This window comes from Aythya ferina, assembly GCF_964211825.1.
Source record: "Aythya ferina genome assembly, chromosome: 7".
In the NCBI taxonomy this organism is placed as follows: domain Eukaryota; kingdom Metazoa; phylum Chordata; class Aves; order Anseriformes; family Anatidae; genus Aythya; species Aythya ferina.
Window position 1 is genome coordinate 3,430,708 of NC_140302.1, and position 26,349 is coordinate 3,457,056.

Consider the following 26,349-nt stretch of genomic DNA (forward strand, 5'->3'; position numbering starts at 1 on the left):
AATTCACAGTTGTATCAGGGATAAATACAGTTCATGTGCATAGAGCATAGTTTGTAAAATCAGAGGTCTTTTCAGAGCAAAAATCCATTATTATTTAACATGTGGTCCAGCTGAAGAGATCTAGCATGCATACTGGGCTTTTAATCTGTAGCAGAGCGAGGCTGGTGAACTTCAAAGGTCCTTAGTGGTAGCTTTGATTTTTTTCCTCTCGACAGGGAGGAAATCCCATTCTCTTTTTCAGGAAGGTAGAGTCGCTGTGGCTGTTTGTGTCTCTCTTCCGTGGTGAAGATGCTGTGGAGCTTCAACCCTTAAGCAAAATTTATAGCTCCAGCGTTTCTGTCTGCAGTGACTTGAATTTAATCTTAAAATTTTGCAACTCTTCGGGGAACAATTAAAATTTTCATAATACTCATTCGCTAAAACTTTTATCAACATTTGCAGAGGGTACTGTTTAAGAACAGTTCCTTCAGGAAATGTTTTTAGGCTGACTATTTTTGAAGTCATTTTCAAGTTGTGCACTTAAAGGAAATTATTTTTGTTATCACCTAACTGAATACAGCAATACAACGGAAAGCAGCTCAAATTTCTTGGACTTAGCAGCTACCTAGCCTCAGAAAGACTGCACTACCTCACTAGCTTTCTTTACATTCCCTTTTAGATTTGTTGTTACCATTATCCCAGGCATATGCCATCCTGGTGTGACTGGGAGCAGCCGCTGAGTCTCTCCATTGCATAATGTGGTGGGGCAGCATGCTGCTCCTGCTGGGGGAGAGGGCAGTCCCTTACCTGTACGTAAGGAATTTATCTAAGCCACATCAGAAACTCAGTGTGTATTTGATGATGTGCACGGAGAAATGAGTGCTCTCTGCATATCTGTCCTCTGGAGTGTGAGAGACGGAGATGTCAGCGATGGGGCTGATGAACAAGAGCTCTGGGTGATGTGGTCTGCTGCTACCTGCTGCCAGCTAGGTACTTCCTTGATGTAGTGGTTGATGATTTAGTCTTGGCCAACTGTGGTTTGAGCTATTTTGTAACTATGCTCTGTCATTTTAAAGTGGATGTGTTTAACGAGGTTTAAGTGAATCTGGCTGCAGTATGTGGTGGAAAGCCTGCACTCTTCCCCTTGCTCAAAGCTAGTTGCGTACACAGGAAAGGTGCCGTTTTGTCTACATGGGGCATCTTCATAACTATTACTTGTCTGGTTATTCACATCTTTGTGCAATCAGTATAGGAAAATAACAGGTGCTTCTCAGCGAGGGAGACCTGCTGGGGCGCGTCCTACAGAGACTCGTCTGTGAGTGTGGAGTAGTGGGAAGAATCGAGGGAGCCCAAATAATTGCCCCTTAATAACAGCTCTGACTTGGGAACAGAGTCCTGAAAAGATCATCTCTGATTTGCACTTTCTGCATCTTCCTCTTGTTAGCGATCAAATCAGACTATCAATATTTGGTGCTTTCAGGTTTCTAAGGATAATTATGTTTTACAGCTTTTATTTATGTCAATCTCAAGAAGAGCTTCATTGTATTTGAGTAAATTTTTCTCCTGTTTGTCTGAGACCAATCAGGAAGACAGAACTGTGCTTTCGTTCTTTTCCTTCCTGATTTATCTTCTCTATTTTTATCTTTTCCACCAGTTTCCATTAATTACTTTCTTGGCTATAGAGAACTGTGATGAGCTTTTAGTGAAAAATCTGAAACTGGGGACAGCATTTAATCAAAACATTTGTGTATTGAACCTAATTTCCTTGATTTTATTTATTTATTTAGATGCTTTATATAGGAGTTTAAGTGATAAGGCTTAATAGTAAAAGCAAATGCTCACAGGGAGCGTTCTGCTGGGTCCCACAGTTCTTGTCTTGGGTTAATAGTATTTCATTAATTTCATTTGAGATCCTGTGTGACAGCATAATTATGATATAATAAGACTTAGCTAGGTGGCATAAAATTATTTGCCAGTAAAGCCTCAAAGACAAGGTCACTTAGAGTACAAATAGTCTTCAAAATGATGTTTCTAGAACAAAGTGTTCCATCTATAGGAAAAATAAAACAAGTAACATTTTAATTTTTGACACTACTTCTAGCAGCAGCAAAGCAGTTCCCCCAAATGATCTCTCTAAAGCACTTTAAAAAGCCATTGGTGTTAATTTAGAATTCATTTTTGTTTATGCAGGGCTATATTAAAAATCAGTTTTGTGGATACAAAGCTGGGAATTAAAAAAGCAATAACAGTTCTTCGATCATCTATTGTGTTTGGTAGGGCAGTTTTAAATGTTTCCCCTGAAAAACAAAGCTGAATGCTCTGATCCTTTTTATGGGATCTATATGCAGAGTTGCTTAGCACAGTTGCCTTTAGATAATAGTGTACCTTATGTAGGCTTTGCTATTTCTAGATTGTCGCTCAAAATATTTCCTTAACTAGTTTATTCCTATTTTACAAACTACTCTTAAAAGCTTGTGTGGGGCCCCCCGTCGATCCCTGTGTAAAGTGAACTCCTAAAATAAAGACAAGGTTTTATTCACCCCCATTATACAGAAAAGAAAAAGGTCCCTCTAGGGACTTCTTGACCATCAAATGCATTTGGCAAGACAGCCAGTGAAACCATTAGGATATTTGACGTGTGTTTCATTTATATTCTGGAAAGTGTAGCAAGATGGGTCCTGTGACTAAAGCAGATCTGGGAGGCAGCTGTATGTAACCTTGAAGAGGTCACTTAAACCCCATCCTCCCTTGTGAACGCACGGGCACTGGTCCTGATGCCGCTGGGCTCCACAAAGGTCCTGAGCAGTTGCTGGTGATGATGCAAGTTGCTGGAGTTAATGACATACGAAGTCCTTCAGGTACTCAACCACAGTTTTGGCCTGTTCCTTTCTCTGTGTCAGCTTCTTCGCCTATTAAAAGAAAGCCTGCTTTGCTGTCTGCATCAAGGGGCTTTAATCAGCGGCTTGTTTCTGTGCAGTGCCAGGAGATGCCAGGATGTACTCTACAGCATTGCCAGAGATTTGCTCTTGATGCCTCTAGAAAATAAAATAAGTTTGAAAGATCTTTTTTTTATTATTATTATTTGCAGCTTGATTTTTTAAAATGTCTTTCAAACAAAAAAGGGATATTTATGACCATTTTCTGTCACTCAGATGTGTTTCAGTAGACCTCCTGTCTTCTTGCATGACAGTGCCACTGTCTTTACTTTGGTTAAGAGCAATTCCGCTAAGATCTTTGTAAACTGCCTCATATGTATTTGTTTGTATATCTCTGTATGGATATATGTTTATTTTATGGTTTGTCAACTGAGCTGTCTCTGGAGCTAGGCAATTGCTATTTTTTTTTGGTTTGTTTTGGTTTTGTTTCTTACTGCTTTAAAAGCGACGCTAGTCACTGTTGTACAGCAGTAGTGTATTCCACTTCACTCTTTTTTGCCTATTCTATAAAATTCTAACTGGCTTTAAGTTCTACATAACTCTTTCCTCTTCTAGTTGCAGAATTTTGTTTAATCTTTGCATGTGATACTTCCCACGTGAAACTAGTGTGCTTGCCTTATTAGAAATGAAAAGTAAGGTAACTGAGGTAACTCACGTGTGACGTGGCCATTCTGTTCTCTCTGTCTGATCTGTTTTGACGCGATTATGTCCATGGCCTGGGAGAAAACCATCCAGGCACAAGTGGAACGTGGATCTTTACTAACAAGGAGGTAATAATTTATTTTTTGAGCTTATTGACTTCTTAAAATTATTTTTTGTCCTTGAACTTGATTGTACACTTCACCTAGAAATTGTTGAAATATAATTGTGTGATTCATTAATATTTGATTACTTTAAAAAGAACGTGTATCTTTGAAAAAGAGAAGGCCTGTGTTCTTGTAAACAGTGAAGAGTTCAAGGCAAGCAGGTAACATCTCTATTCCACACCCGACAGTGAATAACCCTTCTAATTTCCCTTTCTTGATCCTGGCAGTAATTTTGTGCAGGGACAGAAAATGTTAAGTGGTGGGGATCATTCAGTGCGACCACAGTTAGTAGTGCCCTGAAAGAGCCAAAAACTTGCCAAAACACGAGACCTGGTTTACTCTTACTGTGGCTTAGTTTTGATTCTTACTGTGGCTTATGTGGCTTTGATTCTTACCCTGGTTTACCATCAGGTTTAGGGCATAAACAGTCATTTAAACAATTTTTAACTATTCCTGATTTCCTACTGTTGAAATGCAAAAGTGGAAAAACTTTATTGCAAACCCTTCCCCTAAACCCTAAGAAAAACAAACAAACCAACCAAACAAAAAAACAAAAACAAAAACAAACAAAAAACAAACAAACAAAAAAAAAACCACAACCACCCTACACAACAGCTTTGCAGGCAGTGTAAGACCTAATCTCTTGGAAGGGAGCAGGAACCGTATTTGTCATTATCACCATAGAAAGAGGTAGCTGATTTCTTTACCTTTAAGTTTGTTTCTACCCTTTGTGGCTAAGTCCATATTCAACTGTTACTTGCTTTAATTTTTATTAATAAAGACTTCCTAAATAACTAAAAAAGAGTGGTAATGTAGGGAATGAGCTTATTTGTGTTCATGATCTTTGCAATTTAATTGGAATTATGATAACCATTCTAACTCTAATTATGAATACTGGTTTAAGGTTCCTTTCGCTTTTACTTATTTGCATACAAATTGCATTCTAACAAGGTTTTCTCACTCTGCATTTTTAAATGAAATTTTATTTTAAAAGTTTAATGCCCATGCACTTCTTTTTCAACAAGATTTCGATCAATATACTGAGGTTATGGGATCTGCTCTGTAATGGACTCCAAAATGTTTTAACAAGTCATCTTTCAAAGGAGAAAAGCACAAAATAAACTAGGAGCTTCATTTATGTGTAAATGTCAAGGCCGTGTTATTTTATGCCCTTGGAGGCTGGACTTTGCAGCACTGGCCCTAACGTTGCTCTGAGATGACTGGCTGTTGTTTCAGTCCCACAATGACTGTGAGAGAGCACAGCGCTGAGAGCCCAGCAGTAAGTACTGCTGAAGGAAGCTCTGGATGGTCCACTGTGCTTCCTGGGTTTGACTTGTGTGTCTCGCTGCCAGCTCAGCTTTTTTAATTCCAGAGGACAAGCTTGTCCCTAAAGGGGTCAAAACAAGCTCTATTGTGCTCGCTATCCCGTCTGCAATGGTGGCCATAAGTAGATATGCAAGAATGAATGAAAACATGGCAAGTAAGTACACGTTTCCAGCCTTCAGCTTCTTGAATCTCTGGGGACATCCTGAGCTGGATATGGTTTTGCTCTATTTACCAGCCCTCATTGGGTGCATATTCCATAACCTTGAAACTTTTGTAAGCTTTTAGCATCTACCAGTTATTTTGTTAGGGAGTTCTACAAGTTTTTACATTCACTGTGTGCAGTGACAGTCCTTCTTGCTTGTTTTGCACCTACCATTCAGATTAATGAAGGCAGGCTATGTCAAGCTGTTCACTTTTTTCACGTGCCTGTTGACTGCCCAGCAGAGCTTAGCTTTATGGAGCTGAGCTTTCCTTTGCAAAGGCTACAGTAAAAACTTGCATTGTGGTCATGTTTATTTGGGTGTCTGCTAGCTTTAACCTGCATCACAGTTGCTACAGTTTTCTTGGTACAGAATAGGTTCGTGATTTCTTTGATTCTAAACTGGTCTCTATTTTATATTTGTTACAGAGCTGACACAGAGCTCCGGTATGTAGCAAGGTGATTTAAGCAAATGGGCTACTGACTTAGCAAACCAGCTTTTGTAGGTTTGGCTTCATCTGAATACCGAGGTGAGTGAATACCTCTTAGTGCTAGCGGTTTTGTTGTTCATTTTGTCCACTTAACTCTACATCTGATCCTGCAGTCACTTCAGTTTCAGATAGATCTCTCCAGTTTCTTCCAGGATGAACACTAATACAAAAATATTTGGTCAGCCTTTCCTGTGGCACCCCCTGTCCCCTGAGTGCTCTTTTGTGTCCTGGTCAATTTTTAGCCATAATATGACACCTTGGATGCTTCCAACAGGAAAGGATTTAGTAATAGTGGTTGCTTTTTGCTTAGCCACTTCATAGAGTTTCTGTCTCACTGTGTCTTCACATTTAATGTACCAGAGATTAGAATCCTTTGCATTTTCTTGATTTGGACAGTTCTCTTAAGCCTGTCATCTTGCTTCTAATAATCCCTTACTGTGCTGTTAAGCTACTTGGGCTTCCCTCTGCCTGTTCTCAGCATCTCTCAGGCCATGGCCTGGTGACTCCAGCGTGCTGCCCTTCAGCAGTCCTGGCCACTGTCTCTCAGATTTCAAATCACTTAAGCGTTGTTTCCAACTGCTTTTTAATAAGTGTCTTCTTTTTTGTGTAATATGCCTTCTGGAAATTGTGCATCTTTTTTTTTAATTTATTTATTTCATTTTTATTATTCCTGTAGAGGATTGCCACCTTTAACCACGTCGTGGTCACTTGTGCAGAGATGCTTTTCATTTGTGCCATTCTGATCAACCTCGACCTACCTAGGACCGAGGAGGGACTTAGGTCTTGCATGGTTATTGGCAGCACCAAGTGCTTTCTCTGCTACCTGTCATAGTGTGATGTTGGCCTAGTTTCTCACAATGGCTGAGCCCCACCCCTGGCCCCTTGATAATTTGTTTCCTGCCCTTTCTGATCTTTCCTGGCACATTGCAGTTGGTGTAGCTGCCCTGTTCAGCTGAAAAGTAAAACAGATCCAATGCTACATTGCTCTCCATTTGACAAGACATTCATTTTAAGGCATGGGGATTCAATGTAACTTGCTGAGATGAGTAATGTGTAATTTGGTTTGTCTCTGACCTCTCCTGAGCATAGTCCTATGCCACAGGTAGCTGAATTTGCTATCTTCTTGTGTTTGTTTGTACCACTTCAAGTTTTTAGAATACTGTATGTGATTGCAGCTGATCTTCACAAGTTTAAAACCATGGACCAGACACAAGCCATTTCAAGCTTGGCTCTAAAATGCATAGGCATGTTGGAAATCCTGGCAGTTACCCATTAATGACCAGCTCTCAGCAGGCGGTGCGCTATTTCTGGAAGGCAAGGCAAGACAAATATGAATGCAGCTGCTCTGTGTATAGTTTCTTCCCTCTCACCCTGCCGTCTTTTCCTCAAGAGGTATGTTTGTCTGTTGTCAAAAGGTGCAAAGAAGTAGATTAATGGTGGTGGTAATTTAGCAAAACCTCAAATAAACACTTTCATATATCACATCTGCTACCCTTTAGCGCTAGGAGAGGATATGTATGGAACAACCCTCTTAGGCTAATCTAGTTGCAACAGTGCTTCATATCTTCATACAAATATATTTTAAATTACAAAATACAATGGCACTTGCCATAAATGAATTTCCCAAGACCAAATATGTAGGTACCACTGGTTGTGTGCAGAAGGGTTTTTCAAGCTGATTCCTTTCAGCATTATCAGTGCTACTATTCTAATGGGTTATCTTCCAAATATATTCCCATTTTAAAGCTTAACTGTTGTCTTTCAGTTCTTTATAACTGAATGTGAAGTCATTTTGTATCAAGAGATTTAGGTTATGGGCTGTAGTAATGGAACTGTCTTTTTTTCAATTTAGCAAAATACCATTAAGAATTAATTTATGGCCAGGGTACATTACTGAATCATAGAGGTATGGAGGAATGTTACACTCTAGGTATTCTTTCCAACAAAGTTCTAAAGATAATTTTTAAAGTACAGACACTTTCTTCCTTCATTGCACTGTGACTCGTATATATAAATATGATTTAGGGAGCATGTTTTTACTGGAGATGCTGAGGTAGCAAAATGTACAATTACAGATAACACTCAACGATGTGAAGCTGTGTGTGTAGCGGATGCAATTTTGCATTGCATAAGCAGCAAATGGAACAAAGGGTGATTATTTTAAAATGAAATAAATAAAATCCTACCATCCTTTAGTACAAACGTCAGTTCATGGGAGGTAATTCTGCCTGACTGAAGGGAAAAGGTTTAAGAAATAAACATTGAAAGGGAGGGGAGGAGGGCAAACAAATGCATAAAGTCCCTATGATATCCCAGACTGAAATGAAAATGTTGTGAAGTAAAAAGTTTTGTTTAGCAGTAAAGTTGTGTTTATGTAAGTTCCTAATCTTTTTAATAGTTTGTCAACAGATACGATTCATTCATGGGTTTCTACATAAAAACCCCTCTCAGCATGGGGGGAATAAAGAACACCTTAAAATCTAAGCATTGATGCAATACGGTGACCTAACTCCAGTAGCACTAAACGACAGTATGGTTGGCTGAGAATGGGGAAAACTTTGTCTCCTTCCACCATTTGGCAAAAAAGGATTTCAATAACATTCATGTATTAGCTGATACCACATTGTACATGCTTCTATGTAGAACTTTATCCAAGGGACTTGATCATGGTAAGAGAAAGTAGGTTGGTATATGTTAGGACCAACTGAACTCAGTTGCAGTTATGTTTTCTGATTAGATAATAAAGTTGTTTTGTGAGCTTGACAAACATTTGAGAGAGAGAGTAGTACTTGGACAGAGTAGGACTTTACTTTTGAAAAGTCCGTTTTAAAACAGGGTAGAGAGATGCCTAAATGAAAAAAGGACAGAATCATAACGCTACAAATATTGGAAGGGGTCTGAAAATGAAAGAATGCAAAAATGAAAATTATAAATCGGGAAATGTGTGCTCTTATTACTCTTTAGCAGAAACTGACCTGTTGGGGGTAAAGAAGAAGGAAATTACTGTAGTGCTTCTGGGAGTTCAGCTCCTTCCATTTATTCATTCATGATACAAATCTGAAATGGGAACTCCTTCGTGAGTTCCAGCAGACACTCCTGAAGCCGAGGCAGCAGTGAGGCAGAGGCAGCACCTCCCTCCTCTGCACTGTGCTGCGCTGCTGCTTCTGCAGAGGGGAGGACTTGGAGCCCTTCTGTCTGCGTTCACTGCTGTGTGTGAAACTGCCTTGCTCTTCTGCCAGGGAGAAAAAGTATTCCCTGGAGTGCTTTGTTCCTTTTTAAAGATAAATCCGTAATCTGTTAGTCTTTGTTCTGTTCTTCACCTGCCCTGTGACTTCTGTAACTTCATGCACGCGAGGTCTCTGTAACATGCTGCATAATGGAAATCCTGGTTTACCTCCACATGTAAACGGTGCTTGGGGTGCTGGATAGTGGCGTACACTATTCTCAGCTCAAGTCATTTACTAATGGCAAGGTTTCTGCCTAGCACATATTGGCTCCTGAAGCCCAAGAAACGAGGCTGATTTATGTTCAGTACCTGGCCCCTTGCTGCTGTTTCAGATCCTTTTTGCTGTGGATTGTGATCTGGATGTTAATTTATCAAACTTGGGATTCGCAGGGTCGCAGTGTTACAGCCAAGCTAAAAGAGTCTCGTAAAGAAGGGTACATTCATCTTGTGGCTGCATGTAAATATTCTGAGTTGCTGCAGCTTTAGCTAAATGACTCTATTATTTCATTAATCATTTTGTGAGGATTTCTCTGCTGGTGTTGTCTCTGCTCAAGGATAGACAAACATTCACTACTTCTGTGATCAATAAACAAGTTATTGGAAAGTAGAGCGCTTCTAAACGAAAGTAGTAGCATTCTTGTCTGCTGCTTTTCTTGGCTGGCTTTTGTGAGATAGCATCTGCAGGTGAAAAGAACAGGCCAGGGTGTAAGAGCTGGCCGAAATACAGACTTGTGGGATTTGAAAAATCTAATTTCAAGAATATATTGAGCTTGGGCCTAATGTCTTACAGGCTGTAAGCGGTGATTTTCTCTCCTGTCTTTTAAGCTCTCAGGGTTGTGGTTCTTGGCAGCATATTTCACACGGGCTCTCCAGGGGCATCCAGCTTCTCCCGCTGTGCAGAGCTGCCCCACAGCCCTCGGGGCTGTGCAAGGACAAGGCTGCTTCTGCCTTCCCTTGTGTCAGAGGCTTGCCAAGAGAGCAAGCGGGCAGAGAGCAGGTACTCCGGTATTACGAGTATGGACAGAAGCTGAGCAAAACATTTCTTCACATCTGACCAGCGTGCGATTCTTCCAGAGCTGGTAACTTCTGCACCCCTAAATCACAGGACAGCTGCTGCTTCTTGCCTGCCTGCAGAGAGGCTGTCTAGGGCAGTTAAGGCTGTGTGAATAACTAGCTATGCTAGCAGTATATATGTGTGTGTGTATATATATGCATTTTAAATATATCTACATCTATATATATTTAATTAAAGGTGGCTTAGCTCCTGGGAGCTACCAAAATGCAAACTGGACAGCTGCCCATTGTGCCTAGTTACTCACACAGCCACAACAATCCTGGTTTTGATCTACTCTGATAGCCTCTCTGCATGCTGAGAACAACTGCAACTGCTTTATACCCCAAGTACTTGGTTTCCTATTCTTTTTGTTCTTTTTTTTTCCCCCTAGAGGAAGCCTTGTTTAGCAACTGTACTCAGGCTTTATACTAAACTAACATATGTGAAAGTTGCCTTTTACATTTCTTGTGTCCCCTTACAATTTCTAAAGAAAACACAAACCATCAAAATGACCTTACAGTTCTCAGAAAACACTAAATGATTTTTTTATGACAGAAACGCACAAACAAAAGAGGAAGTCATGGTTCTAAAATAAATGGCCAGCCAGAAATCATTAATATCTCAAAAGGAAAACAACATTTATACTGACAAAGTAACAGTGCCAGGATCAAGTTTGAGTAAACTGATGTGTAATGAATGTAGACTAAAACCTTGGAACGCTTCTGAGAAATAACTGCAAACACATAGTAGCTCCTGCTCTCTAATGCAGATTTCAAATGTTTCTCACATAAATGTTTTTCTACTAAAAATTAAGTGATCTGGGACCGTGATTTTTGGTAATGATGGTGGATGTTCTGTGCAGCCTTTCAAAATGTCCAGTATGCACTTCATTTGTTAGGTGTGTTAAGCTGAAAAGGTATGCTTTGTATTTGGTAAGTATTAAGGAAAAACTATGTTACATTTCGAACTTAACATTTGTAAATTTGCCTATATTCTTCATGGTTTTTGGTGGTTTTGCTTTTTTTTGAGTATTTTTTTTCTTCCCTCCACAGCGGTTTATACAGGTCAGTTTAGAAGAGAGGTAATGGTGTTTGTAGAGCAGCCTTGTATGGCCACCAAAGCATTCCTGCCCTGCAAGCAGATGACTGGGTGGTAAGCATAGTGGAGTGAAAAGGAAAGTATTTCTCTTGTTGATCATTTTTGGCTGCTGAGGTGACTCCAGCTTGTACAGCTGCTCAGGTGCAAGTAGTGCCCTCCAGGTTTTTAACTAAATGGCTGTGATAATCAAGGGTCTTTGTCACACCCCATGTGCTGATGGAGGGACTCAGCCTTTTCTCATCCACCACACTACTGCTGAACAATGTCAACTTTGCGTATAATCCCTAGCTCAGAGAGTTTGTGACATCTAAATTATACTTGGAGAACAGCAGTAAAGGTGACCAAGGATGTAGCCAGCTCTTGCACGTAGCTTTGCTATCAGGAAAGCTCTCACTTTGCCCAATTCATCAGCCAAGTGATTAATCCTAATTATCATACATATCAGAGCTCAAATACCTGATTATGCATATTCAGGCTATTCATTTGAAAGAAATGATTATAAAAAGTAAAGTGCAATGTCTCTAGGCATCCATCTGCCCTTTCCAGGCAGGATGGGCCACCCTGCCATATGTTGGTGGCTTTCTAAAATGGGAGAGGGGTGCACACCCCAGACCCAGCACCTCTGACTTTAGCTCCCATGTGGTGTAGGGGGGCAGAGGGATAAAGCTGCAGTGAAGCAGCAGCCCACTGCAGCAGCTTTAGGGGCTTTAGGGTTCTTTTTCCTTTATTTTGGGAGTCCGTGTTGATATGTCTCTGCTGAGTTGTTATCTTGAAAAATGTACCTCTAGAAGGTGGGTCCTCATGGCTTCTTGCCTACAGTGGAGGGGGTAGAGTGGGCAAGTTGATGGGTGAATTAATTTTCTGCCCGGTGTTCTTATGGACAGTGTTCAGATTTATCAAATGTTTTTTTTTCCATGTGCTTGCACTTTGACAGCTAAAGGCCGCACTGTGTGTATTAGGGGAATCACTGCGTGCTAGGGTAAGAAATGAGGTGAGAGAAAAATTGATAAGTAATTAGTGAAGTTAATCCACTCATGGCAGCGAGCCTGAGATTTATCCGGATCTACTGCCATTCAGCTAGTGTTCATATAAACAAAGCAAGTTGGAAAAATCTCTCTGAAATCCTAGTTACAATAACATGGGGTAAGATAATAAAAGCTTCTCAATAGGGAAGAGCTATTTAGTAGAAAAATAGTTTTATTCATTATATAAGATCCCCAATTTCCTTTATCTGGTTTTTCAACTACTGAAGATTTGCTGTTTGAGTTGTACCCACATCTTCCCAGCCATAGCCCCACAAGAAAAAATTTAAAGAGCTAAAAATAGGAGAGCAGAGAATATCACAGACATCTGCCTCTGCTTTGCTTTTTCAAAGGACTATTTCCATTGCACAGGATCAGATTTCAAGCAGAAATGCAGGCTAGATATATTTTTTTAATAATCATTTTCTGCAGTTTGTGGGGCTAAATATAAATGTAGCGATGCATTATCAGAAGAATGCTTCTCATAAATATGTCAGGAGTGTATGGATCTGTATTGGAAATTAAGGTTGCCTTTGGCAAACTGTCTGCACAGTTGTGATAAGGAAACACATTGAAATTGTAGCTAGGTTTGCCTGTAGTATGGTCAGTTGTACAAGGAAGCTACTGTCCAGGAGTAGTTAGGGTATTTTCTCCTTCTCTTTGTTTTAGCTTTACAATAAATGACCAAAAATAAATGAAAACTTTAATTTGAGCATAAAAAAATAGATGAGGAAGCTGCCATACGTAGCTGATTTGATCACACTAGGCGATGCTGTCATCTCACCACAAAACTGAGCCACGAGAGTTGCCTCTCGCCGTTCCCCTGGTCACCACCAGCCCTGCTGTCCTCCTGGGGCTCGCTCCCTGGTGTTGATGGTGTGTGGGGCACCTGGGGGGCTTGGGGCTGCTGCTCTATGGGGTTAGCAATTGACACTCTGCAAAGTAAGCTGCGGGACTGATGGCTTCCCTTGATCTCTGCCAACCTCTTCATAGCTGACTGGGAAGCAGCTTTCTTTAGGTGCTCTGTTTATTCTCAGTCCAGAAATAGCTTCTGTATTTAGGGCTAGCAACTATTAGGAATTTGTCTCATTTTGCCCCTTTTTGTTCCACATTTCATCTCCAGCTAAATTGAACAAACTTCAGGTTCAGTTGGTAACTGAGCAGTAGATATAAGCTGGAAGATGCTTGTAAATGTAGCTAGTTACTTCAGCAAAACAATTATCCTAGAGAGAAGAAGGAGACAGAGCAAAAAACAAGGGTCTTGAGCTTCAACAGAAGTCCCTGGCATGAAAATGTATAAGCGCAGGTTCTGCTGCCTCATACTTGCTTTACTGTGTACGTGTAATTCCTCTTTTCAGGCATTCTCAATATATTTTTGTTTCTCCTTTCTGTAATGATCTTGTTATATTTGTTTCCTTGGACAGGCAGTTATTAGCCATGGTTTGATACATATTTTGCAATAACGAGTCCTTTACAACTCCTGTTGGACATAGAATGAAATATCCTGATACTGTCTTTGGAGGCAAGCGTAACACAGGTCCATAACAATCTGATTTCAGTTGTATAGACGCAAAATTGTAACACAGTCAGCACTGGCATAGCACAGTGCTTCATACAGTCTGGGTTCCATGGAAAAGTAATAAAAAAAAAAAAAAAAAAAATGAGGCTGTGCTCTAAGTGCTTAGTTGCAGAGGTGCAGCCTTGGCAGAGGTCAGGCAGGCTAACTGGGGAATCCCTGCAGCCTCGCTGGTGCCTTTGCTTCAAGCTGGGTGCCTTTGCAGAGTGAGGATGCCCGGGATGGCTGCCTGCTTACCATCCCCTTGTGATGGGGTTTGTTTCTAGAGAAGGGGGTGACTGAGTCCAAAAGTCTTTGATGTCAGGGATCTGCAGGAGTACTACGGGGGGTGAGATGTGTTTGAGTGTGTCTGTGTGCACGTGTATGTAATGATATAGGCAGGGAAGAAAATCTGTATAGAAACAATGATTAGCAGACCAGCAAGTGGGGAAGAAAAGGTGCTAGAAGAAGATTTGTCTGTACTTGGGGAAAAAACAAACCAACCAAAAAAATCAAACCACAGAAACAGCAGATATACTTAAAAGTGGCAGATCAGCATCTTTAGAGAGTAGGATGTTTGCCAAATAATACTGAGGGATGGAGGACTCTGCAGGGACCAGCTTGATAAAGTGGCAGCATAACCTGGCAGTCACATCTGTAGCTGATGCCAAGGATGTGATCAACCGTGCTGCCAGTCCTGTGAAGGGGACTCTCCAGTACAAAATCTCTCCACTACAGGCTGAATTACTCCTCTCAGCCACATCTCAGTCCTCCGGAACTGGCTGAGGTCTAAAGGAAAAGAATGCCTTGCAGAAGGATGCACAAATTTCACATGGAGGCGAAGCAAAGGACAGACCCACAGCTGGAGCATGCTGCCTGGAAAACACACGGAGCAAAGGGGAGGCTGTGCCATAGCTCCCCAGGCTTCAGTGAGCAGGAGATGTGCTGAAAAGGGACAGTGCTGGCAAAGCATCACGACAGACTTACAAGCCCTCTGAACAAAAGTGTAAAAGAAAAACAAGAAAATAATCCTCAGTGGTGTCATTTTAGCAACTGTACTGGCTTAAGGTAAGCCCAGAATGCCTTCTCTTGTCTTTGTCAGAAGCCCTTAGACTTGAATGGGATGGCGTGGTTGTTCTCAATTAATTTGTTATTTATGCTCTGCACATCTTGCGAGTGATGTCACCTTGATAAAGGAAACAGACTAAAACTAGTATGAGAAGGGACAAGCCTGCAATTTTCTATCACTTAGGAATCCCCACAGGAGGAGGAGGAAAAACTACAGCAGCAATGAGCAGTCTTCATACGTGAAGTTTACACCAAAGAGATCTGAGTGAATGATACAATTTCTTTACTTCACAGATATCAAAAGAAGACAGAAAACACTAGATAAAGAGTTGCCTTAACAACCAAAATTGACCATGTGTGAAAACTTTAGATCTTGGGGTGCTGGTGTCATCAACAGCTCTTCTTAGACATGAAAACTGCAGTATAAGTCATGAAGAGCTCAAGCCCATAAAATATCTTCCAGAGAATCTGCAGAGGCTCTTCCATCAGCTGAAAACTAGCAGTTGCATTAGAAAGAAATTGAATAATTTGGCCTGGTCTAGCCCTCTGCTGGCATCAGTAAAAAGGTGGAAACTGAACCAGTTTGGCCATGTGATCAGAGCAACAGAGCAGGCAGACACTCACCAGCAGGGATCAGTCAAAGGGGAGAAGGTTTCCCAAGGTAATTAAAACAATAAATAAATAGGGAGTATAAAGGGAAATTGTCAGCTAAATAACACTGAGTACTTGTAAGTTACAATCAATGCTTCTAAATGACACCTTAAGATTGAGTCAAGAGCAGGATGATGAAGAAAGGTAGGTCTCAAAAATTCCCTCTTTAACTAACTCAAAAGGTCTTTGATTACAGGGCTGTGCATTAATCATCCAGAGTAGATTGCCCTAATATCTGGTGTAAATGCAGCATAAGGCAAATAAGAATTTGAAATGAAGCAAAGGAAAGGGAGGGAGGCTAAGCGTACTCAAAATGGTAGAAGATTGTTACATGAGCAACTATTTTTTGTAAAGTCTAAGGAGAAGGAAAGCTTGGATTGATTTTGACTCTGTTTTCCCTTTGCCCTCACTCACTGCTGGTGTTTGCAGTGCAGGAATTGATTCAGCTCAGGTGAGTCCTTTGCAAGCACGCAGGAATATTGCAGCTTTCATCTCTGGCCATAATCTAGGAGTGGGGAGTGAGTGCATATGGGTAACGCCAGCAGCCTCTCCAAACTCAGTGCCTGGGGTAAAGTGACATTGTGCTTAATTTCCTCCAACTAGGTGGTGGAAGTGGATAAAGGCTGCAGAAATTAAATGCTTAGGAAACAAACATCTTATGTAAACTGTTGAAACTCCGTGTGTGTGAAGTGAAGGGGAATTGGAAGAGGAGCAGAGCAAAAAGTATCTCAGAAACAAAGAAACCCAGTGTTTTAATGTAAAATATTTCTCCAGGACCTGCTACTCCTTCATAAAATTGGTGCTGTTTGTATTTTGGGAACACAACATTGTGGAAAACAGCAAGTTTCAAAAGAAATCACTCAGCCTCAGAAAAAGGACGTTTTGGACCACTTTGGCTATGGGCATCTTGCCCCCAGCTCCCTGTGAGACCTGCAGGTGCTGGGCTGGCTGCATCCTCTGGGAGGTACTGAGTCACCTCTTGGCTTTGGTTTGCCTTGCTTCCAGCTGGACATCATTCTGCAAAGATAATTGTGGGCAATTTGTGATGGTTCTGCATAGGTGAATGGTAATGAACCTGGTTGCTGCATCAAAATGACAGTAAGGGACATTTATTATTGCAGTAAATAGTGGAAAACAATGGAAAAAGCTGGAAATAAAACTGTCATTGTGACAGAATTGGCTTATGACAGTAGCTGGGTACAGCTGAAAGCTGGATTTTTCTTTAACCGCTCCCTTTCAAAGAAGGTTGTAATTTTTTGGTCAGAAATGTGGTAGCAAAAGTTAAAGGCAAAAGTGACTGGAACAGGTATGACTGTGGGTTACCTGATAGTAACCCAAATGGTTAAAAGCCACTAAGGCCATCATTCACGTAGAAAATTGTCATTAGGATATAGGTAATCTTTCACCTGTAGGCAGTACAAATTAACAGAAAAGGCAGTCAAGCAACCCGACCTTCTCTTTTGGTACTGCCAATGGTCTGTCGATCATCTCTGTCTCGTTTCTGCCTACTTTAGTCAAACAATTTATATTTGCTTTGGAATACACAGAATTAAGCTGCTATGTCTTAGACGAGATATCACACAATATAGCTGCTACCAGAGAATGTTTATTTTAATCAGACTCTGCTGCAAGAATGTTTAGCTCAGCTGAAATTATCCTCTGGTCTCAGCCCGCTCTTGACTGGTTGGATGCTTATAGCACAAAGAGATTTGGAGCGCTGTTGGTGGTTGTGTGGGCTCCTCTTCCTGGGGCGGGGAGGCAGGGAGCTCTGTGATGGAGAAGGAACAGCCCTTGACTTGTTTCTCTCACTCTTGGGCAGGGTAGCAGCACACCCAGTGCATGTTGCAGATGTGGCTCTGATCTGGCCACTAAGCAATGTTCCTAGTAGTGGCATGTCTCCTTAGCAGAGCTGTCGTGTTCTGGATTTAGTGTGCATCTTTCAGAAGCGGCAGGCAAAGTAAGGAGAACATGTCACATGTCGTGAGCTATTTGGAGAGTAACTGCACCAGTTTAAGAACTTTTGAGAAGGAAATCAGCATTTTCAGGTATGTTTCAGCCAACTTTGGAGTGCTGCAGTTCAGATCAGGTCAGACTTGTGCGGCTGCTTTCTCACATCTGTGACTCCTCGGCCATGACACCGTGTCTCGACCTTGTTCTAGCGCAGCCGATCCAAAGCAGCACCTTGCAGGCACGCACGGGAGGTGGTGGGTGAGCAGCAGCCCGACAGGCAGCTCTTCTGCAGCCTGTGTCCACCCATGCCCGGTGGGCTGGAGCTCACCTCTGCCACAGATGAGTATTTGATGGGGGTGGCATAGCAGCTCTGTGGTAATCTCAGGGAAAGAGCAGTGATATTGGGCAACCTCCACAGCCTTTCAGGAGTGGCTGTTAGACCCTTCTTAACACATTTAGAAACATGGCTGATGTCCTCCTGTGAGCATGCTGTTTCTGTTGCCTATATTTTAAAGAAATATTTTCATGCTGTTCAGAGTTTGTGCAAAGGAGAAATTCTAGAGATTATTTTTGTTCATTAGCTTCAAGTTAGAAGATCGTCCATGTAGAACTGAGCCAGAATCCCCTGCATTGTTTTTCATTTGAGATTTCTTTCAAGTTCTAATAAATGCACTTTTTAATTTAATCTCAGCATGTGTGCAAGGCTGTCCCTGGAATAACTCTTATCCAAGGATTTTAGCTTCTGCATTAGCTGACCATAGAATACGCAGTGTTTTGTCATCTGCTGTTAATAGCACCCCGTCAGCAAAGAGGTGTCTGTCTAACAAAACTAGGGAAGGGACACAAAATCTCTCAGAAGTCTAAGAAAAATTTGCCTTGAGAAGGTGAATGGAAATAAAAAGTAAAACTCTTGGTGCAACCTTTAACCACGGATAACCACTGATATTGATAGGATTGCATCAGAAATTACAGCAGTGCTGTTCTGCTCTCCCTTACATTTATGTTTGTGTCAGCATTTCTGCAATAAACTCATATTTTCTGGGCTTTAACAACCTGCTATAAAAAAATCACATTGAGCTGGAACTTGTTGCACACATACTATATTTCAGCATTCTAGGAGTTTTATTAAATCTGAAAAAAAATCCATGAAGCTCTTTTAAAGTTATTATAGAATAAAGAATGAAGATTTTATGGTTTGGGCTGCATGTTGTCATACTTAGTGTCAGTCAAAAGTGTCAGAGTTATCCATTGTATGCTGATTTCATTCCCTAGCTCAAAACCGCTCCTTATTCATCTGCATGGTTGCTGTGAGCTATGCATCAGAGCATCTATGTAGTAGTACACTTATTTACTGCTGTCTCTGCGAAACCTATTGATTAAAAGCACAATATATTTTTGGGGAAATAAATGATGCCCACCTCCCCCGGTGGAATATTTTGTTTTGTTTTGTAGTGTCTATTTTTACTTCGTATAGTAAGAATCTCTTTTTTTATTTATTTTTTTACCTATGCATAGGCAGACATGCACTAAAAGCCTGACGTATTGCTGGTGAGAGGGGCTTCATTAGTTGTCATGAGCTCTGTGCTGAGCCCAGTAAAGGGTCGCTTAGTGGAGATAAGGCATTTAGAGGAGGGGGCTAAAGCATGCAGGTATTTCATGGCATCCTGGCTCCCAGGTAAGATTCCTGCAAAGCTGAACAACAAAAAGTATGGAAAACTACAGCTCTTAAGAAAGATGTAAAAAAAAAAAAAAAAAAAAAAAAAAAAAAAAAGCTTTAATGGCAATAGATAGAAAAAATCTGCCCCTCTCTCAAAAGGCAGGGAAAAGCAGAGGAAATTTTATATATATTTTTAACCACTCGATATAAATTTACAGATAAGTACTTTGGAAGATGCTGGATTGCAACAAGTAAGACTAACAAGATTACAAGTAGCAGACTAATATATTGGATCAAGTATGTACTGATTGCTTTGGCTGGAGTTGATAACTCATGATTGAGTTGATAGCCAAGTTTTGTAATTCACGCCATTGTTAGTAAAGTGCACAGCTGAACAAAAGATCAAATTTCTAGTCTGTGGAAAACTTGGACATTTCAGCCTTTTTTCTTCTCCCTAAATCTTATCAAATAGTTAAAACAAAAAGCTTGATTTTGGAAAAGTTCAAGTATTAACTTAATTGGCATTGCTTACAGCTGAATTGCAGCTCCTTCAACCACTGACCGCCTCTGGTAGCAGCAATGTGGGGGAGCTTGATTGCTGCTTTCCAGCAGATCCCATCTCCTGTGATACAGGCTGGTGGCTCAGCAAGAGGGGGGATAAAAAACACGGTGTAAACTTTTTTGTTCCAGTTTGGGAACATGTTGGACATGAGAAAACTTAGTGTGAGGGGTAGGAAGGAGAGAAAAAAAACGTGCTGCAATTTGCTCAGGATGTCATCTTGTAGGTGTGAGATAGGAGAGTGTGGCAGTTCCTGAGAAAGGGCAGTTCGCTGTTGAACTGAGTCAAAGCAAAATTTCTTCCTGTCATCCCAACAAATAGGAAAAAATAGATTTTATTCACACTACTCAAAACAACTTATTTTGGTCTTGGTTTCCCAGTGCACATTAGCAAAACTAGTATTTTCCTGAAAATGAATTTTTCACCTAGCAATCACTTCTGTATTTGTAACAAAATGAAATAGCACAGGCTTGGTAGAGGTTTGCTTTTCTGCTGCCTTTTCTTGCAACCCACCCCAGCTGTGAGTTAGTTCTCCACGTGTTTTAGTCTTATCTCCAAAGTTTAAAAACTAATTACCAGCAGTGGTTTCTCCTGTATGGGAAAATCCCATGCAATTTTATTAAGGGGAAAGGGATAAAGATCAGGACCATCGTTTTTAATTCAGTAGCAGTCTCTCCAGTGTCTCATTATCCTCCTTGTAAATGATTCATGGCCAATAATCGTCTGTGAAGAACAAATGACTCCCCTGTTCCCAAGTCGCCCACACTTATCCTTGAGCTACCTGTATTTGGATTGAGACCTTCCCCTAAAAAGTCTGCACAAATGTCTCTTTCCCCGTGGCTGTTACCAGGTGGGAAAGGAAGGTTGGCTTGGAAATGGTCGGAATCAGTCAGGTTGACCTTCAGAGCGCTTATTTACAGACCTGCGCAAATCTGAAGTTGCAGTTGAAGAGCAGGGTAGGAAAAGTGATAAATGTATTCTCAAGGGCAGGAAAGATCTAAGATGTCCATAAAGAGCTTTAAGAACTCCTGCAGGCCTCCTGGAATAGGCAGGCAAATTACTGCCTCAGACAAATGTCTAGGCTGCTAGATAACTCTTTGCTAAGCCGGCAAGTCTAAATGGACTGATACTGTCTTGCAAGTATGGTGGCTTGTTTCTCCTCATAAAGCATTGCCTTATATTGAACTGTTGAGACTCCTTCCTCCTTTTCCTCAGGCCATGTGGTATTCTTTCTTTAATGGAAGTTGAAATGAAGTTAAGTATGTTTCATTACAGCTAGCAAAAAGTCATCTCTGCTCTTTGGATACCCACTTGTCGCTTCTCTCAGACTTACAGGTACTCATGCCATGTTACAATGCCATCTTCCTTAGCCTGCTTTTCCAGCCCTGGCAGCAAGCCTCTGTGCGCTGTTCTTGAATGCTGCCTTGTCCCACAGCGAGGTGGGATGTAGGGAGCTGCTTGTAAGGCCTTCTGCCAGCCGGTCATTAGAGCCACGCTGTGCCCCTCGGGCTGTGCTGGGACCCAGCCCCTTGGAGGTCTGCTGCTGGGCACGAAGGCTGGCAGCTGTTGCATCCTGCCCTCTAAATGGGTGCTGAAGCCAATAGCTTTCATTTTGTGATGCACGTGGTACAGATATCACCTCCTTTTTTCTTCTTTGAGTGGAAAAGACGGGTGAGTATAAAGGCTCCGGCTGTTTCAGAGGCTTGGGTCTGACTTGATTTCCGTAGCAACTTGCAAATCGATGCTATGGAATTGGTAACGGTCTCCAAAGCGATGCTTACAATAAAGCCCCCGTGTGTTGTTTCCCAGGAAAGCTGTGTGTGAATCAATCAAATCCCCCCTGAAAGTTTTAGTCTGCAGTAATAGTCATTCACATTTATGTTTCCAAATAGAAATGCAGTTGTCACAGTGTGTAGGCTCGTGTGTTTTGTGTTTAATATAATCCAGTTACCCATACAGACCTAACTCACTGTCTCAGGACAGTGAATTGAACTGAACTTTGATGAATGAAGAAGTCTGTTCAATTATAACTCCATTTCTTTCCAGTAGGAATCACAACTGTATTTTAAGTCGATCTGTGATATTCATGCCTAACTCACTGAACTGCTCATCAGTGGCTTAGATTATTTTACTTAGTTTCACTTCAAGAATGATTTCAGTGGCTTTCTGGAAATACGTTGCAGTGGAAGGGTTCACTTGGAAGCTCTTAGAGACAGAATAAGGTCGCAGCAGAGAAATCCACGTACTTAGGTGTCTCTGCCAATAATCGAGTGTTGCTGCACAGCTGATTTTGTGGAACCAGGAAACTGCTGTGATTGGGAAGCTGTTTTTGTGCCTTGACAGTCGGAAAGACACCAGAACAAATAGCTTTGGGATGATCCAAGAGTTCTCTTGGCTGTTTACAATCCTCTAGTTATAGAGAGTCTTTGCTTGGGTCCCATACTGCCCCGGACAGTATTGCAAGTTATGTAATAACCTCATGAGTGTGCTTCGCTTAGCTCTGTTAGTGTGCCACTCAAAACGTGCAGTGAAGATAAGGTCCAGGAGTAGAATGACCTTATTTATCAGAAGAAGGGTGTAGCAGTCCTAAGGCCTTCCTGGCATTGCAACTGTGAAATGGTCTTAAAAGCACAAATTTTCACCATGTAGTTTACTGATCCAAACCCGAATTCCATAGCTGATTCCAAAGCTGATGCAGCTTTCTCTTTAGATGGTTTCTGCCCCCTGCCTCTCTCAGCCCTCATCCATGTCACCTCCTGCACCAGTTTCGGTATGCTAGGAGCTCCTGCAGTGTCTCGCTGCAGCTGCAGGACTCTCTTTTCAAAATCAGTTCAGAATATGTGATGTGGCAGTAGCCTTGGGCTTTGCACTCGCCTTTTGATTCTGCTGTTCAGCCAGTGTGTGGTTTCTAATTTCAAATGTATTGGATGAATTGCCAAAATATACTGGAACTTTACTTTTTGCAAGAAATGCTAACTTTTCTAGACAACAGTAAAAAGCTATTGCAAAATGAATGTTTAAAATATTGGATTTCATATGTCATATGTCAGTAATAGTTCTATATTTTTTATAACCAGATTATCATTGCAGAGCTGTGGAATGTGCTAAGTTTTAATTGTGCCTCACAAAATACATTATTGTTTTGTCATAAGAGTTAAACTGAAAACACAAATGATAATCTGTAGAAGTTTTGCACTGAATTTTCTGTTAATAGCAACATCCTAACAGTGAATATTTTATGTGTATCACTGTAAGTGCAAACATTCCAAAAACGTATACATTAGAAGATTCATCTCTGCTGTTGTAAAGTCAAGAACATAAAAATCTGGATAATGTTGCATGTAAAACTATTTGTATGAATGAAGTTTTCCATTTTTTAGTCAGATTTAGGAGGAAGCAGTTAAATAGGAGCAAACTACCCCGAGATGGTGTTTAAGGCTGTAGCAGTTTCCACAGTGGCCACAGGTCTCCAAGTGTATTAATGCATTAACAAGGTAATGGGGGAAAAAAGAAAGCCTGTTAAATAAAGCAGTCATTTAGTTTTGAAATAGTGTTTTTCTTGTTCGTTACAGAGTGGGAAAGGTTGGATATGTGGAGTGAGGAAGGTCAAGAAGAGATATGCGTGAGCTCTGAGCCAGCTGGATGATGCACAACAAAATCATCTCCTTGCCTGGCATTCACCGCTTTGTTCCTCCACAATGGTGAGTTCAGTCATTTAACCCAAACTTCTCACAAGCCTTTTGCTAAACCAGTCTCACCTTCTGTACACTTGTAGTTCTGGCATAAATCAGGGCCACGTTTGTTTTAAAAATAAAAAGTTTTTTATGATAGGAACTCTTGGGAAACCAGGAGGAGTGATTCTTGGTGTCCCAGGTTATCCCCATTCACGAGATGGCTGCTGTGAAGGTAGAATAAAGTTTGAGGAGCAATTTGAATAGAAAGATTGAGTACAGTTTGGGAACAGTTGCACTGCTTAAGGTACTGCTTTCCCTTTCCCTTTTTCTTGAAAACAAGCATGGCAAAACTGTGTCTGTAGGACTGTGTTATAAATCACCTGTGTTAAAGGATCAACCTGGTGTTCTCTGTGTAAGCTTGATCCTGGTCTTACTTGGAATGTTTCACTTTGAACCTTTAGGTTCTTTTAAAACAGTGGATAACCTGCATCAAAAAGTAAGCAGCTTTTATGAAAGGAGCAGTAACATTACAGGCTTTTTCAGCCTTAAACAAATCTCATCTATAACCACTGTAAAGGGTAAGTTTTCCCTTATCCCTGTACTACTACAGTCTCTGAAAGCATCTGGTACTGAGTACTGCCAGGGAGGTAATTTTAGGCTTGGGTCTGGCCCAAACTGGAGAATTGTTAACCCCCTATTTCTTGTGGGGCTCTTAGTGTAAAAGCATCATTCGTTTCCGGTGGTGCCTTGGCCTCTGCCAGCCAGTATTTGGAAAACTGTCTTGATTACCCTGGACAAACCACTGGAGTTTACAAATATCTGTAAAAGCAGTTGGGCAGTAGTCAGCTCTTGTTAGCAAATTCAGCAGGAGGATCAAAGTTTGAAGCAGTATAGGCATCCCCTGCTTCTTCAGAGAAATGGTGTCTAGGCTGGGTTTGAACTGTGCTGAAAGCTTGCAAAGCAAGCTCCCTGCAGATAAAGGGAGTTTTTAATCTCTGCTATTCTGTATTTCAAACTGCTGTTTCTTATGTTGCACCACAGGAACGAGACCTCTGTGCAACAGTCATTTGAATGCGTTGGAAAACAGATCAAAGCACATTCCCATTGCAATGAAAAATCAAAATGCACCTTTTTATAAGCACTTCTTGTTGGACAATGCTGCCCAAGCTGCCCCAGTATGGCATTAGAGGGATAGTTCTCCATATGGCTCCTAACTTGAGTTTTGGCAGGGGAGTCATGGGTGTTGCAAACAGTGGTTCTTCAATAGCAAGTTTTTCATCGTGCCCTGGAGCATGAAGCTCATTTCTTTTCTTTGTCCTATTTCTTCTCTTTCTCCCCATTGCCTTCTTCTCCCCACCCCTTTGTTGTTATTTTTAAACTAAAATCTTAGCTCTCTTGTGGGTCTTAATGAGGTTCAAGCAAATGTTTTTAGCAAGAACAAACTCCTCAAGCCAAGCTAAATTCAAGCCAAGCAGAAGTACAAACAGGTATAATGCACACGTTTCAGTCATTGTACAGGGCGCAGTCAGGCATGGCACAAACGTTGGTGATTTACAGGGAGCATTCAAAAACTCTCTCGGAGCATGGCAGGCCTAGCACGTCTCCTGGGGGCTGCCAACTTCGTTCATTTTTACTTGTGGTCACACAGGGAATTAGATATTCATTCAGTGAAGTGCATTTGTTCCCTTGTTAAATAGTAGTAATGTACTTGAGTATGAAAATCACTTTTGAGCCTGTAACAAGAAAACCCTTTTAGTCTTTCAAACGCTTTTACATTTGAGAAATAGTTGTTCAGATAAAGTAATGTTAAACTGTGTTTTGGAGGGTTTTTTATAACCTTTTCAAATGAGTATGCAGTGGATATATAAAAATAAAAAGAGGATGTGCTATTTTTTGTCTGTTAACTGTTTTTATTCATTTCTCTCTCTCTCATGCATGTTATGTGTGAAGTTTGTGGGGATTTTATGTTTTGAGTGTGGAAGGTTTTATTGTGGATACGAGGTGTCTGCTGTGGGTACAGCTCTGTGCACAAAGACACAGGAATTTATAGTTGCCTCCATTCCTGTCACTACAATAAATCAAAATAGGAGGGAGAGCTCTCACCGTGCCACTCAAGCATTTGAAAGATGTGAGGGGGGAAATGACGTTTAAGCAAGGTAGAGAGCCCAAGGCCAAGGCAGTTCCCTCTGCTTTTTGCAGAGAAGAAGCTTTCCTTGGATCTGCGCTTAAGTGCGGCGTTCTTGTGCAGTAGCGCTGTGCTTACCCGGACCAAATGGCATTCATGCACACCCCCCTCTCTGCCACCGTGCATTTTTACAGACTGTCTAATCAAAGCAACTCTTGTGAATAAGTTACATTTTTTTAAAGAAATTGATTTACATCAGCTCGGTTCATTTGAGTTCAATGTGCTGGAAAAAAAAACCTGCTCTGTTTTTTTTCTTTCAGACATCATTTTTTTAATGTATTTTTTTCCACCTCAGCTGTAAAAGCTGTTTAGCTTATCTTAAGGACTGTGCGACCTGACAGGGGTTGTGCTGAAATAAACCTACTGAAATCAAAGCTCCTTGTGGTCAGCTAGAGATGGGTCCTTTGTGGGCAACGCTGGGGGAATCTGACTCCTTGGGTTGTGGGTGTCCTGGTATGGGGTTGTGTGTGGTGTTGAGGCAGCTACAGCACCAACTGAAGTGTAACAGCCCAGGAGGCCGGGGCTTAACTGGTTGTAACAGCCCCCAGGAGAGCTGCAGTGTATGGCCCCTCCCTCCCTTGTGATGTTCTGCTTTAGTGTCACAACAGGTAAGCTAACCAACATCAAAGACTCTTTCCAATTAAGCTCTGATGTGCATTTCTCATTAACCACCTCCTCGGAATATTACACCTGCTACAAAGGCTTCTTTTATGTATGAAATAACTGGGTCAGGGTTTTTTAATGGTACTTTCTCATTCAAGATAAGTGAAATGAAAGCAACTTAATTGAACTTGAAAGTTTTTAAAACTTTTCTGCTCAAAGAGAGTGACCCTACACAATACCTGACAGCCGGCAGCCCCGTGTGTAGGGTGACCTGCGGGGAGGGAAGACACCAGTGGGTCAAAATCTCAGA

At 41.2% G+C, this 26,349-nt stretch overlaps 1 long non-coding RNA gene across 1 annotated transcript in view; it reads left to right on the forward strand.

Moving 5' to 3' along the window:
• The window catches only part of LOC311440068, a 599,898-nt gene that overhangs the window by 75,708 nt on the left and 497,841 nt on the right, over window positions 1-26,349 (forward strand). The window contains exon 8 of the long non-coding RNA XR_014695191.1: window positions 23,150-23,278. This is a non-coding gene — a long non-coding RNA (uncharacterized lncRNA). The remainder of the gene's footprint in view (window positions 1-23,149; window positions 23,279-26,349) is intronic.